The sequence below is a fragment of the Chlamydotis macqueenii genome, chromosome 15, assembly GCF_036417535.1.
Source record: "Chlamydotis macqueenii isolate bChlMac1 chromosome 15, bChlMac1.mat, whole genome shotgun sequence".
NCBI classification, from domain to species: Eukaryota; Metazoa; Chordata; class Aves; order Otidiformes; family Otididae; genus Chlamydotis; species Chlamydotis macqueenii.
In genome coordinates, this window is record NC_141570.1 from 9,373,407 (window position 1) to 9,387,335 (window position 13,929).

Sequence of the window (13,929 nt, forward strand, 5' to 3'; positions counted from 1 at the left end):
CTGATTTCAGAAAAGTTTGTTTGGGGGACACCTTGTTTCACAGGTACATTGGTGACTAGGTTGAACTTGGACATTTTCTTCTCTGAATTGCAACTGCAATTGCTTGGCCTGCACAAGCCAAGCCTTCCTCTGTAAGCATTAAGCATGTGAATAGCCTGGTTAACTGAATGCACATGTTCACATCGTTTAATGAATCGGGGCTGGGAGGCCAAACTTATTCCAGATGAAGATCTGGCAGGGAAAGGCTAATATACACTGAAGGAGGAAGGAAGTTAGTTCTAGACCTTAAAAACATTAAAGAAAATGTCAGTAGAAAAAAAATGTACTTAGTTTAAAATATATTAATGGCTTCCATGAAGCATGCGTCTGATGTAGCTGTGGTTGCAGGGCTAATGGGCATGGTATCCACCCGTCTTTCACAACTGGAAGAAGCAATTAAAGATCATTTATGGAGCAGGACAGCCTGAGACAATGGAAAACATTGCCCAAAACTGACCAAGGAGTTTTTCTTGTGATAGCTTGCAAATTGTTGCTATCTGCTTGATTAAATCAACCAGAAGATAGGAGAGAGAAAGGAGAGAAGCACAGAGCTGACAGGGGCCTGGCCTGATAGAGGGCTGAGACAGAGCTCCTGGATGCGCAAGGCTGGAGGTAAAGCAAGTTGGCAAGGGAGACAGGCAGCCTCCTGCCTACCTGGCTTCATCTACAGTGCTGAGCTGACTCAAGGCCGTTTTGGCTGTCCATGCTGTTTGCTTGCGTTTGAGGCTAGCACTAGGTGGTGGAGAAGAAACCCCAGTGGGGCTTTGTCTTGAAAGTATGCTCAGAAAGGACATTGCATATGGCCCTCATCTGTGTCTTGGGAGGGTGAGATGGGCCCTTTCCTACAAGGGGCCTTACTTTGCCTGCTTTCAGGGCAGCTGAGATTTGCAGACATCTGAAAGCTGAACTGGATTCAAGCTGCTTAGGTATGGCACGTGCGGAGTTCTGGGAGAACGTGAGCTCAGGTAGCGCAGGCACAGAGAAGACAATGTGGAGCAAACTGGGTGGGGAGATGGAAAAGCAGACGTCTCGCCTTGAGCTGCAGCACTTTTGAGTCTCAGACCTGCAGGAACAATTGCTATCAATAGCTTTCAATGGGGCAATGCCAGCTCTCTCCCAGCCCATGCACTGGGCATTAGTGCAGTGACTATGTGATTTTACTCAGGTTGATTTAGAGAATTTCACAGCTAAATTTAAGGCACCATTAAGTAGGATGTGTGGGGAGCAGCACTATGCTTTTTTTTTTTTTTTTTTTTTTTTAAACTTGGCTTATGTATTTACTGCTTTACTCAGCGAGTTCCTAAAAAATATGTGCCAAGTAGATTCTGTCTTGTAAATAGATCCAAGAGAATTTTGTTAAGATTTTTGCATAAGTATTTCCTACCCTGCTCCCAAGTTAACTTTAACAGTTTATAAAGGTTTCTAAGAACAAGGAAAAAAGGAGTTTTTATCCTTTCTGAATAAGTGAAATGCAAATTTGCTTGGCTAATGGTTAAATCTGTTTTGGATTCTCCTAGAAGAGAACAATCCATTGATAAAGTACACCTTACCTCTGTATTATTAACAAGTGCAGTCGGGTGAATCAGACTGCATCTGCCATTGAGAACAGAGATGCTTGTTTGGAGGACAGAGCTGGACTCAGCTCCCAGCATGTTGTGTTTATGGTTCCAAAACCAAAGTACAGATTGGAGATTTGTCCCAGGTCAGAGTCTCCTTGACAGCCTGTGCACTGTTGCATATCAAGTGCCTCTGCATAAAAAAGTTGGATGGCAAAATATAAATAGTGGTGCTCTAGAGTAAAAGGCAAGTCCTGATGTCTCACACATTCTAGGAATATGCCTCTCAAAATTTAGAGTAAAAACAAAAAGACCCCTCGCAGCCACAGTGAAGGTGACAGGATGATGTGTAGGGTACAACTGGCAGAGCCTGTGGTAAAAGAAGTATAGAAATTACTTTGAAATAGAAAAATGTGACTGGATAGGTAATGGAATAGCATATTGAACCTGCTGATTTTTTTTTTTCTGTTGATAAAACAAGAAAAACCCATGCTATGGAGCTGATGATTAGTCTAACTGTGATTTTACTGCGATGTTGGGTAACTTCTTTCAACAGTGGAGAAATGGACAGAAATATCCCAAAGGTAGAGGATGTGTTAACAAATAAGTCAGCTGGGGAAAGCAGAAGTTCATATGCTATGCCATAAGCGTGATGAGATCCAAAAAAGGCATAAGGGCTGAAGAAAATGGTAACATGCATGGCATAGAAAGCAGTCATTCTGATCGAAAAAGCTGTTAAGCAAACTCAAAGCTTTGGCGATTTGTGCAGTCAAGAAACAGCAACTAATTGAAGCTGGAAGAGATTTTTTTTTTCCAGATATAAACCTGGCTTTATATTTATAAAACTTTTTTTTTTTCTGTTTACCTGGAAGCTGTTTGTGTGTTATGTCTACCAAGTCTTATCTTTTGTTGCTCCGTACCTATCAGGCTCTCCCTGATATTGCTGCCCAAGGCTCTTCCAAAGCTGTGGTCACCCAAAAGCCTGTTTTGGCAAGCAGCCTGACAATCAGTCCTGCTTCATGGAGGGTGGTGGCATCTCCAAACGCTGCCACGTCAGTGTGATCCTCTTGTAGCGTAGGTAAGCAGATATGGTTCTCGTTGAAAGGACAATAACAAGTGACTTCTGCTGGTGTCACCTTGGAAGAACAATTGATGACTTAGATTTTCATTAAAAAGAAAACCTAATGTAAGTGTATAAGATTTCTGTCTCAAAATCAGTGACCTGTACCTCCAGCAGGGTAAGATACTGCAGTTCAAAAGAGTCTCTCTGTTGCTCCCTGCCTCAGTAAAAATGAGGGAGAAAGCAGGATTGCAGCTGAAAGGGAATTCGTTTTGGAAGCTCCAGAGCACTGCACAGAAATAAAGCCGCCCTCTCCTCCCTTGTCCAAGAAGTGTCTCTCTGCAGCCTGGCCAGGCAGATGAATCACAGCAGAATTTAACAGGTTCAAGAGAAACTGAGGGAAAGTGTTTGATAACCCTGCCAAATTTATTGCTTTATTCATTGTTTATGCAGACAGCAGATGCAATTCAGATTTAGGGACTGACTATGGTAAATAAATGGCTGATATGGCCCAGCCAGATGCATTAAACACTTCAGCACTACATTTTGGTTCCTATCCCCAGCGTTCAGGTATTGGCAGTAGCACCCCCCCAAAGCTATTGTTTCCATTGGGCATGACAGCAGCAGAGCTGAGGCTGGACGGTGCCCTTGTCCTGGGGCTGTAAGGGGCAATGGAGTATCTGTCCCTCTGGGGCTAATAAAACACAGTGCTCCCAGTACCTCCGGGGACTTTTGTGGTCAGTGAGCCTTAATGGGTGACTCCTAAGTGGTGTGCCAGGGCTGCAGGAGCTCTGCTGCAGCTGGGCCCTGCAGGGGGGCAGATCTCACATGTGGCACCTGTGAGGCCTTGGTAGCTGTGGGGAGGAGGTGCTAATTAGAGCTGCACCCTCCCCTGGGTCATGGCTGCTCTGAGAGGTGCGGAGCAAAGCTGTTCCCGGAGAAAAGGGGAGAGCACCGCTCCTGAAGTTTGGTTGTTCATCTCCATCCCTGGAAGCATGACAGGCTGTGACTGGCAGAGGTGAGTGAGTTGGGGGCTGCTCTGGCAAAAGCTTTGTGTTAGGGAAAAGAGGAGTAAGAGAAGGTTGAGGTGGGCCTGATGGTGAGCTGGGAAGGGGCTTGCTGGTCTGTGCTTGCTTGGCTGTCTGGTGCTTGGCCATGAGATGGAATGGTCTGGTGGGACTCGGAAAGCTTTGTTCCTCTTGAATTCCCATCTGTTGATGAACTTGGCTTTCTGGAAGGCTGGAGTCTCATTTTGGTTTTTTTGCAGCTGGAGAATTACTTGCTTCCAAGCATGAGCATATTTTCAGGTGCAGTTCAGTTGCTGCCCTCAGGGGGGTTCAGCTCCCTGCAGGTGCTGAGTAATGACCAGGTACTGGGGCTTGTGGTGCTCTAGTCCTGATGTTAGTGGTCACTTTAGTGACACTCGGCTCTATAGGTAAGTCATTCCCCCCTTCCTGGCAGTGCATTGCCTTGGCTCTGTTGGTGCTGGTGCCTTTCCTCCTCTCAGGCTTTCATGATGAGAAATTTGAACCATGGCAGCACGTGGGTGGGAGAGAGAAAGTGGTACATCATGGTTTTGGGGAAGAGTGTGGAGGAGGGTTGTGATCCTTTGTGCTGCTCTGAGCAAAAGGAAAACCAAGGAGAAAAGGGTCCTTTTTTTTTTTTTTTTTTTTTTTTTTTTTATTACGCAGATAATGCATTTTCTTCCAGTTGGTATTGATGTATTTCATACATCTGTCTTGGCCAAAACAGAGCTTTAGTAATAGGTACAGGAAGAAAGCACTGACTGAAGGTTGCTCTGCTTGTATAAACTGTTGCTGATTGTTCAGTGATGATATAGCCTCTTGGTATAATTTAGGTAAGACCTTACTGTCTATGTTATAGGAAATTTATCACATTTAAATTCCTGTCTGTCATCATTGATGGTATCATCTGGCTCCTGGGTGCATACAAGCAACAAGTGGGAGGGACAGCAGCCCCCGCTGTCTCTGCTCGCCCTCAGTGCGAACCCTTGCCTCCGTGGGAGGAGTGCTTCTCGGGGGAAGCTGCGGCAGGACAGGAGGCGGGTGGAGGTGCCACGCTTCAAATGAGACCCGTGGTGGAATCCTCTGTTGTTTGCGCTCATTGAGTATCCCATGGCAGCAGTAGGGCCATTAACTCTCATGTCCTGGCTAAACTCCAGCCTGCCTAATTCCGTTCTGCCTGTGAAGCAATATATTCCCAATGAAGATTCAGGTGTGGAAATTCTTTTTCTCTGCCTCTCCTAAACAGTGTTATACGAAGGGTGGTTTAGTGCTGAAGATGAAACCTGTTTTAGTCAGAAACCTAAATATGGATTTAGGGATATAAAAGAAAATTGAGCCTTCAAAGCAATACCCAGGCTGCAGAATGTGGTTCTTTCTCTCTTCTGCAAATTTTTCACATTCCTTTATTAATAACAAAACTTTTAAAATCTATTTAAGCTCATTACTTGCAGCAAATAAAAATACTTAATGCAAAAAGGAAACAGATGGTCTTGAATGTTGAAGATCTATTTGAAATGTATTTTCAGCCCACTGTCTGGAGCTTGTCTCAAGTTGTAAAGGAATTGAAGTTTAATTATGAGCTCTGTAATGCTAATGCTGTGTAACCAGGGGATTCTCGCCTGCTGGCCTCTGCGTATCAGTGTAACCAGTTATTTTATGGTCTCCATATCCTTGCTGAAGGAAAATATTTATGCATTTGTGGGAAGGAAAATAACTTTGGGTTTGGGGGCTTCCCCTCTGGAACTACATTGTTCCTACATTAGAGCTGGGATGTTTTCCTGTTAAGCTGGAGTAGACAAGAGATTTGCATTATCTTGTCTGACCTGGCCTCCTACGCGTGGATGTGGTGCACGTGGGTGGTTCCTACTGACTTCACATTTACATTTCAGAGGGGAAGCTGGGTTGTGGTGCAGAGAGCCTCAGACTGCAGCTATGCCCTGTGTGTACAGTCCTGTAGCCTGCAGTGTCTGCGTAGTTCTCATTTCTCTGATCTTAAAGCTGTATTTGGGAAAGCACAGGCTTTAAGCAGAAGCAATGGTTATGGGTTTGTTTTTTTTTTTTTTTTTTTTCCATGAGGACACCTCAGGAGGTTAATTTGATCTGTGTTACGCAGACTCCACAGTTCCTGCCGGCACGTCATCTGGTTTTCATAGTCAGTATCGTGCTTCCAGCTGAAACACAATATGGTGCTTAAAAAAAAAAAAAAAAAAAAAAAAAGAAAAAATCCCACAACTGATGTCATGTAGATGATGTGCTCTTAAATGATCCATGGACATACTTCAATTAATGAGTGGAGAAGGAAAACGTAAAGCTAGAGCTATTGCTGAGCCCAACCAGAGGAAGAGCTGTGTAGGGGTGCACCAAGGACAATATCTGTGGGGGAGGGTAGCCCATTTTGTAGGATAACAGTAATAATAATAAGTTGTCACCAAATTATTTTGATCAGGAGAGAGTTGAATCTGACTGACTTTTTTTTCTGTCACGCTTAAGGTTCATGAACAACTGGCAGGTAGGATGTGTGAGTAATGATGCTGCTCCCTTCAGCCAGGCTGTTTAACACTTGCACTGAGCTGGATTACTTGGGACCTCTGATGCTTTTCTTTCTGGTTGGATGCTGGACATCTTTGCAGTGGGACAACAGCAACTAGGGAATAACATGTATCTGAAATGAAGCTCTAAATGCACAATTTCAGGAATTACAGACTGTTGAATTTATATTTGCATAACATCAGTGAATACCAGACGGGTAGTCAAACACCTATAAATAAAAAAAGGCTGTCGAGTAAAGGAGTTTTATTTTAAAAATTAATGACTTACATGTAGGATTTGTATGTAACATTTTTGTAAAAATTTTATTTTTGCCTTAAATCTAGGACTTGATTTTTCTCACTTCCTCCCCTCATCCTTTCACAGGAAGACTGGAATAGCTTTAAAAAGTGAGGGTTTATGGAGGAGATGTTCTCAGCTTCTTTCTAATAAAACTATGGAGAAAGGAAAAAGTCAAGCAAGGTTTCACTGATCAGATTTTCTATCATTTTTTTCTCCCTTACTGTAACTGGAAAAAAAAAAAGAAAAGTGAAAGATATTTTTAAAAATAATAAAAACGAAAACTTTAGTTTATTTACAAAAAATACTTCAGAATTTTCTCTCAAAAAATCGTGAGTGACAGGTTTCTAACCTTGAAAATACTTGATGTTCCCCGCCGTGCCTCCTTCCCCCCAGGTCCAGCCAGCTCTGGCATTATGCCCAAGGGAATCAGGGAGATGATGTCTCAAGGTTACTCTCTTTAGCAGAGGAATGTTTCCGGATTTTTTTTTTCCTCTAGTTCCTGCTTGTTTGTTTTTGTTTGGGACATAAAAAAATCTCTGTTATTGCAAAATAAGCTAACAAACCCTGCTTTATCCTCAAGGAAAAGAAAATGCAAACAAACTGGGTAGTGTTAAGTGTCTGCCTAGCTGAGACCTTGAACTGCTCTTGCATGTCTGCCTGTGGCTGCGACTGTGGGCAGAGTGACAGCCGTGCTCGGGGCTGGGGGCCGGCAGGTTCCTTGGTGCGTCATTCTCACTGATTGAGGATCTGGCCTGGCTCTCTGCAAAGGTCCACCAGCATTAATCAGATTACCGGTTGGTTATTGGTTGTGTTTTGTTTTGGGTTGGTTTTTTTTTTTTTTTTTTAATGCACTGGCTTCACAGGCTGTTTGAGGGTTTTTGATAATTCAGCCTTGGTGTCTGGCTGGTGGGTTTAGAAAGCCTCTTGCATCCTCCAGCTGCCCCAGTGCAGGGGATGGTGGTTTGAGGTTTTGGGGAGTTTAACCAGAACCTTTGGTGAGGTCTCTAGGTTAGTATGTGTTCACTTTCCAGGGCTCCTTCCTTACTGTGAAATCTGGTCCTCAGTGATAATATTCTGTTGGGAGATACCTGTCAAGTAAACTCCAGGGACCAGACTCTGATTTTTGGCTGTAGAAGCTTCAATCCTGTGTGCCACACTGAGCACGTAAGCCCTGCCCAGCCTGCCAGCTCAGGGGTGCACAGTGTCCAGCCCTGCCTCCTCCTCAGGCACCAGGTCGCTCACCCAAGTATTCAGCTCTGACTCTGCACCTTGGCACTGTGTGAGTGCTTCCACCTGCGTGGTGACTCACAATTTGAGCTGACAAATAACAAGTACTTGCAAAAAAAACTTGCCATCTGTCTTCCCTTGAGTAGGCTCGGGCTCCATTGGGGTCCTGGATCATGAGCTCGGGGGGTGGTTCAAGCCACTGTCATGTGCCTGCCCAGGCAAATAAAGCCACTGGAAGCAATGTGTTGGCGCCAGAATTTCTTTGAGTTAAATCAGATCTGACAGCCTGAAACGATACCCATCTTCTGATGTCTGGTTTTCAGCTTGGCTGTTTCTTCATCACAGTTTTTTTTGGTGAGAAAGTAATAAACTAGAAATCCTTCTAATTTCTTTCAACAGAGTTTAAAAGTGCTTTTTATAGTTTAGAAACTGCAAAATTTACAGTTTTATTCCTTTCAATTTATCTACCACTTCTCTTGTTCATTGGGAACACCTTCCTTCTTATAACAACTTCCCTATGGTCTCTGTGGACACTATGGTCCATGTGGGATCCTTCCAGGGCAGCCCCAGAGTGCCTGTAACGTGCTCTGCGTGATTGTGTTGTGCTGCGTTATAAAGGACCAGCTTGCTGCTTCAAGCCTGACGCATGGGTGTCTGATACCAGTGGTCTTGGGTGCCTTGATATCATGATGCTGTGGTCAGTTAACTTGGATAACATCCATCCCATAGTGTGCACTGGTGGGCTCAGCATCTTTTGAAGGATCCATAGCAATCGTTGTTCCTAGAGTCCTAGGTCTAAGTTTTTCAGTGGGGACCAGACACCAGTACAATTCAGAAGGCAGGGGATGCACTGGGGGCATTGAAATACTTTCCCTTGGGTGAGTAATAGACTCCTCTTTCTGCATTTTCTTCTTTAAGTGCCCAGCTTTACTGCTGTTAAGAGGGTCTCCCCCTCCTCCCCTCTATCTTTTGCTTTGAGTGTTTTAATGAAATAAATTTGCAGTCTTGGTACTGCTGCAAACTCGGGCGTCTGGTGTCAAATTGAGAAGTGTCAGTGCCTGAAAAGCAATAACATGTCCTCCCCCTCCTAAATGCATCCATTGTAGGCTTGCTGCTGTTCCTTGCTGCTTGGTGGTGCACGCTCCCAGATAGTCCTGATGAAACCACTGCAGGAAGGAATGGTTCACCTCCACTGGGTTTTGTAGTGTGAGGTTTGAAGGACGTTGTCTTCAAGGCATGAAGTTAAGCAATACTTATATTGCTGAGAACTGTAATAACATATATCTCCAGCAAACTGCAGTGTGAAGTCTCAGCCCAAGCAGCTTTTTAGCATTTTTAACGGTTCTTGAATGTGCTTTGTATTCTTCCAGAAGATGGATTTTGCACCTCCCCCCATCAACATGTAATCTGAAAGTGCACTTCAGACCTTCCCTGATGTAGATTAATGTGCTAGGAATGGCATTTTATGAAAATAAAGAAAATTAACCAACCTTTTTTTTTTTTAATTGCAAAAGACGATGAAACTGCTCTATACAAATGTCACCAACCACTTCCCAGTGGTATTTGTTCTTGCATTTAGAACTGTGGTCTAAGATCACACATTGCAGAGTTTCTCTGCTGACCTTGTTGCAGACAGTTTCTTCCTGAATGTACAGCTTATTGTTCTCCAGATGTAATTAGACCAAGTGTTATGACAGTTGGTAGGATTACAGCACTTTGATAAATGACTTGTTTCTTAGAAGGGAAGGTTTGTGAAAACAGGACCATCCATCTCACTTCTCGCCCATTTCCTCTGCCCAACTTTCTTCTTGAAAATATGCATATGGAGTCAGATGTGTCCGCAAGGAGAGGTTTTGGTGTTTCCCATATCCTGTGGCTGTGGGTCCCTCCAAGTGGCAGCTCTGCCCTTGAGCATATCAGCTCTTCACCACAATATGGAGTAATTTACAAAATTCGCAAGAGGGCTCTTGACAGCTCCTGCAGGTCTCCAATGAAGATATCAAAGGGGACGGGTCTCTGTGCAGACTCCTGCAGTACCCTGCTTGCTACTGGTTTCCAGGTACTCATTAACTCCTACTCTCCGGAGCCCAACAATCCAACCCTGGTTTTACCCATATAGTCATCTCCTCCCCCCTTCCGGACTGATACACCCTAAATTGTATAAAAGGCTGTGGGAGGTGGTGTTGAAAGTCAAGGTAAGTGCCATCCACGGCTCTCCCTTCATGCACAGCTCCAGTTGTTCTCCCATAGCAGGGAATCAGATTGGTCAGGCGCAATTTGCCTTTGTCAATCTATGCTGACTGGCCCCAGCTGCTGCCTTCTCCTCCAAGCCCAATCCAAGAGGACTTTCCCACCAACCAAGGGAAAGCTGACTGTTCCCCAGAATGTCTTTTTGGCCTTCTTTGAAGATGAGTGGAACGCTCGCTTTTCTTGAGTCACTGGGGACCTCCCTGAACATGACAACATCTCATAAGAAAGCCACTCTTCTCATCTTTAACATTGGTCCCTTCTGTTGGCACCCATGGGTGCAACTCTTCTGGTCCTATGAGCTTGAAATCAAAAGATGGGATGAAAAATCTTTGATCTTGTAACTGTTACTGAAACTGCACTGTGGCGGTCAGGTGGACTTGGTGCTGTGTCACTTCCAGCCACAGTCACTGTGGTGAACCCAATAGACCTATGCTGCGTATTGAGGGAACTAGTTTTGTTTCTCAGCACAAATTAGCCACTTTCAGGAGGTTTTGATGACTACTTCTCATTAGTTAATGTTGGTCTTCTTGGCTATCCTGAAGCTTTAGAGTGATGGCAAGGTCGTTTGGAGATGGCTGCTTTTCCAGGCTGGTTGGAGCCAAGCATGAGGGTTTCCCTGTTAAGTTCTGCACACTAGGGTTGATCATTTATCTATTTTCTGAGTAATATGTGTGTCAGAGCTCAAGACAGTAGCTTTCCAGAGGCTTGAACAATGGTGACTATCCATTCCACTCTGCAGCATATTTTTTTTTTTATCTGAAAATGTGTTTTAGACTTTCCTCTGTTGAGCTGTGTGACTGATCTTAAAAGCTTCTTGATGTATTACCCAGGCCTATTAGATTCTGCTAGACCTCTCTATCACCAAGAATTGATTTCCCCCTCTTTCCCCCTTAGTGCTTGAACTCAGTAGGCCCTTAGGGCTTCTGGCTTAATTAAAAATTAAATTTACAGATCATTTCTCAAATCATCCCTTAAGCAGCCAGTAATAATGATCACCTCTGAGGGGTGTGTGTCACTGTCATTTTAATGTGCTGTGTTGTAAATAGTAATGTGTCCCCTCTGTGAACTCTGTGTGGAGCAAGCTGCCCTATGCTGCTCTCCGTTTGTGTGTGATACAAAAATGAGCGTGTTGTGAGTCCTGGGGTTCTGTGCCGTACCCCATCTTTGGTCTGGCTGAATGGTTAGGCTTGTTCATGTCAGTTTTTTCTTCTTACCATAGAGGAGGAAGGAATTAATTGTCATGCATTTATGAACACTTCTGTTTTGAAAATGATTTTCATCTTGCCCAATTGTCTCCTCTGCAACCTGAATACTTTTATTTCTTCCTCCTCCTGCCCCCCCCCCCCCCCCCCCCCCACCTCAGGATACTGAGTTTCTTAAAGTCGCTTTTAGTCCAGTTGAAAGGAAGCTCGCGTTACGTGAAGGGAATAGGAAAAGCTGCTAATCCAAGCTGGTACAAAGGTTCTTGCTGTGATGCTTCACAGTAAACACCTAACTGAGAGTGCTGGGTACTTCAGTACTACAGGTGGCAGAGTTCATTGCAAATAGATCATCAGCAAACTGAGCCCTCTCTTATAAGAGTTCTCTATAAGCCAATCCACTAATGGCTTTGTCTGTAAGGTTTTTTATTGTGTAATTTACCTGAATTTATTTCATCTGTGAGAAATCTGCCAAGAGTTTTCGCTGATGATTTGCTATTCATGCTATGCAATTGATTACATAGTGCATTTCATGTATCTGCCTTTGTTGTTGTTGTTTTGTGGATTGTCTGTATGTTTTAAAAGAAACAAATAACATTAGTGAATGGTGGATACTTGGCCCTGATGCACAAGCCTCTGTCCTCATTCATTGTAGGTATTTGTATGAAGCTAATTTCAAGCAATTGAGCAATAGCAGATGGGTGATTGCTGCTCTGCTGAACGTAGACCTGTAGACTTGTACAGGTGGGATATCTGGGGGCTCTGTCTCCGTGTTTGCTTTCTCATCAGATAAGTGTTTTTCTTCTCTTTGTATATTTGCTTGTCCTCTCAATTCCAGATTCCACTTATTTTTATGTACTTTCCAGATCTTTCCTAATCCTTTCCCTCCCTCGTTCTAAAAGACATTTACCTTAATATTTGGATTTACTCAAACTTTTGAGTTAAACATACCTGTAGTGAGCCCGACCTCAGTAGTCCTATGTGAAACCAGAGAAGGCTTGTCTTGTTTCTTGATTTAGCCAGGTCGGCCATTTTCATTGTTACTCACAAGCATTTTGGGAAGCGGTCTGTGCTGTGTCACACCTTTTGAGCTGGCATTGGTGGACCTGTGCCTAACAGCCTCAGCTCCACCAGTTAGAGCTACGCTGTGTTGTTCTGATCCGTTGCTCAAGCATGCTGCTCTCTTTCCTCTCCAGACACTGCTCTGTTCTATTTTTCAGATATATTTTTATTCATTAAACTCCTAAAAGAGAGGCTGATCAGAAGGCAGTCCCAGGGAGGATTTGGCCTAGAGATGCTTTGCCAGATCCTCTGTACTCAAGGTTGAATTTTGATGGGGATGAGCATTTAACAGCTCTGCACGTGGTCTCTGAGCTGAAGCCATGCAGTGATGGCAAAGAACAGGCTCAGGAAAAAACCTCAACCTTTGGAGCCCTTTTTACCAGAGTAGTACATAGTTTAGTAATTGTTTGAACTACTCCAGTGAAAGCCCCTTGCACTTTAAGAAACATCACTAGAGAAAAATAAATTAGCCCCATCTAAGTTGCCAAACCATTAACCTCTACTACTGAAGTGGCAGCGCCTGCCTGCGCCTGTGTAAAATAGCTGTTCGACGGGTGGCATCAAAGGAGTGGCTATTCTCCAATTTCTGGGGAGAAAAAAGAGGAAATGCTGTCTGGAGCGTTTCATAAAACAGTCAGGGCCACTTTAAAGCAACAGCTTGAATGTACTGTGATTTGCAGAACCCAAAAACCTTCCCAGTGGAAGTTTGGGCTCTTGCCTGAAACAGGGTTCTTTGCATCACTACCTGCTGCAGATCCCCTGGACACAGCCCAGAGAAACTCCTACCCATCAACCGCAGTCAGTTTGAGCGATCCACAGCTCCTGATCCTGTTGCTGCTGGGGCTGAGGGGATTCAGCGGGCCACGGGGAAGGGCTGTCCTGAAGCCAGGGGTTGCTGAAGCTCCTCTAACAGATCATCCTCATGGCAAAGCAGGTGTGAAGCCATGGAGTAGTGTGAGGCTAAAGAAAAATGTCTCTGGTTCCTCTCGTAGAGGTGCTATTGCACTACAGAAAGTGCAGGCAGAGCAGCATCTCGGTGCGCAGCCCCTGCAGTGGTTTGGGGTTTAAGTAAGAGGCAGGGTGCCGTTAATCTTGTGCTGACAATTAATCACTTTTTCATTTCCTTTCCAGACATGCAGGATCAACTTTGTGTTACCGCTTCCAGCTGTGGCAGTGCGGGAGTACTTGTGTAACCACGTGCCACTGATGTACGCGCGTTAGGTCCCTGATGAACAAGTGGACAGGTCAGCTTTCACCAGGAGCTCCCTGTGGTTGCGGAGTGCAAAGGTCAGATGGACAGGTTGGGGTAAACTATCCCCCCTGTTCCCAAATAGCATTGATAGCTCTTGAAATGAAGGAAATTACTTTCACTGAGTGTTATTCTTGAGTCTGCAACGCATGTATGCCACATGACCTGAGGGTTTTGTTGCAACTTGAGCTGTCGTGACAGGTAGACTCAGAGTTTAAGGCATCTCTTGCATTGTTGATTTACTTTTCCCTGTTCTCTCCCTTTTCCTCACTTAAGGATGCTAGTCCATGAGAAGTCCTCCCATGCCAGAAGGTCGTAAATTAATAGTTAAGGTTATTGGGATGGCAACTTAGTTTATGTGCTGTTGTTTAAACTTACTTGATTGATGCTTCCACGTGTGAAGGCAGGAGGGCAGCATTGACTTTAAAACTGG

General features: G+C 44.3%; 1 long non-coding RNA gene across 1 annotated transcript in view; it reads left to right on the forward strand.

Annotated features, from left to right (window-relative positions):
- The window catches only part of LOC147598842 (uncharacterized), a 139,151-nt gene that overhangs the window by 54,772 nt on the left and 70,450 nt on the right, over window positions 1-13,929 (forward strand). The gene's annotated exons all lie outside the window — the stretch shown is intronic.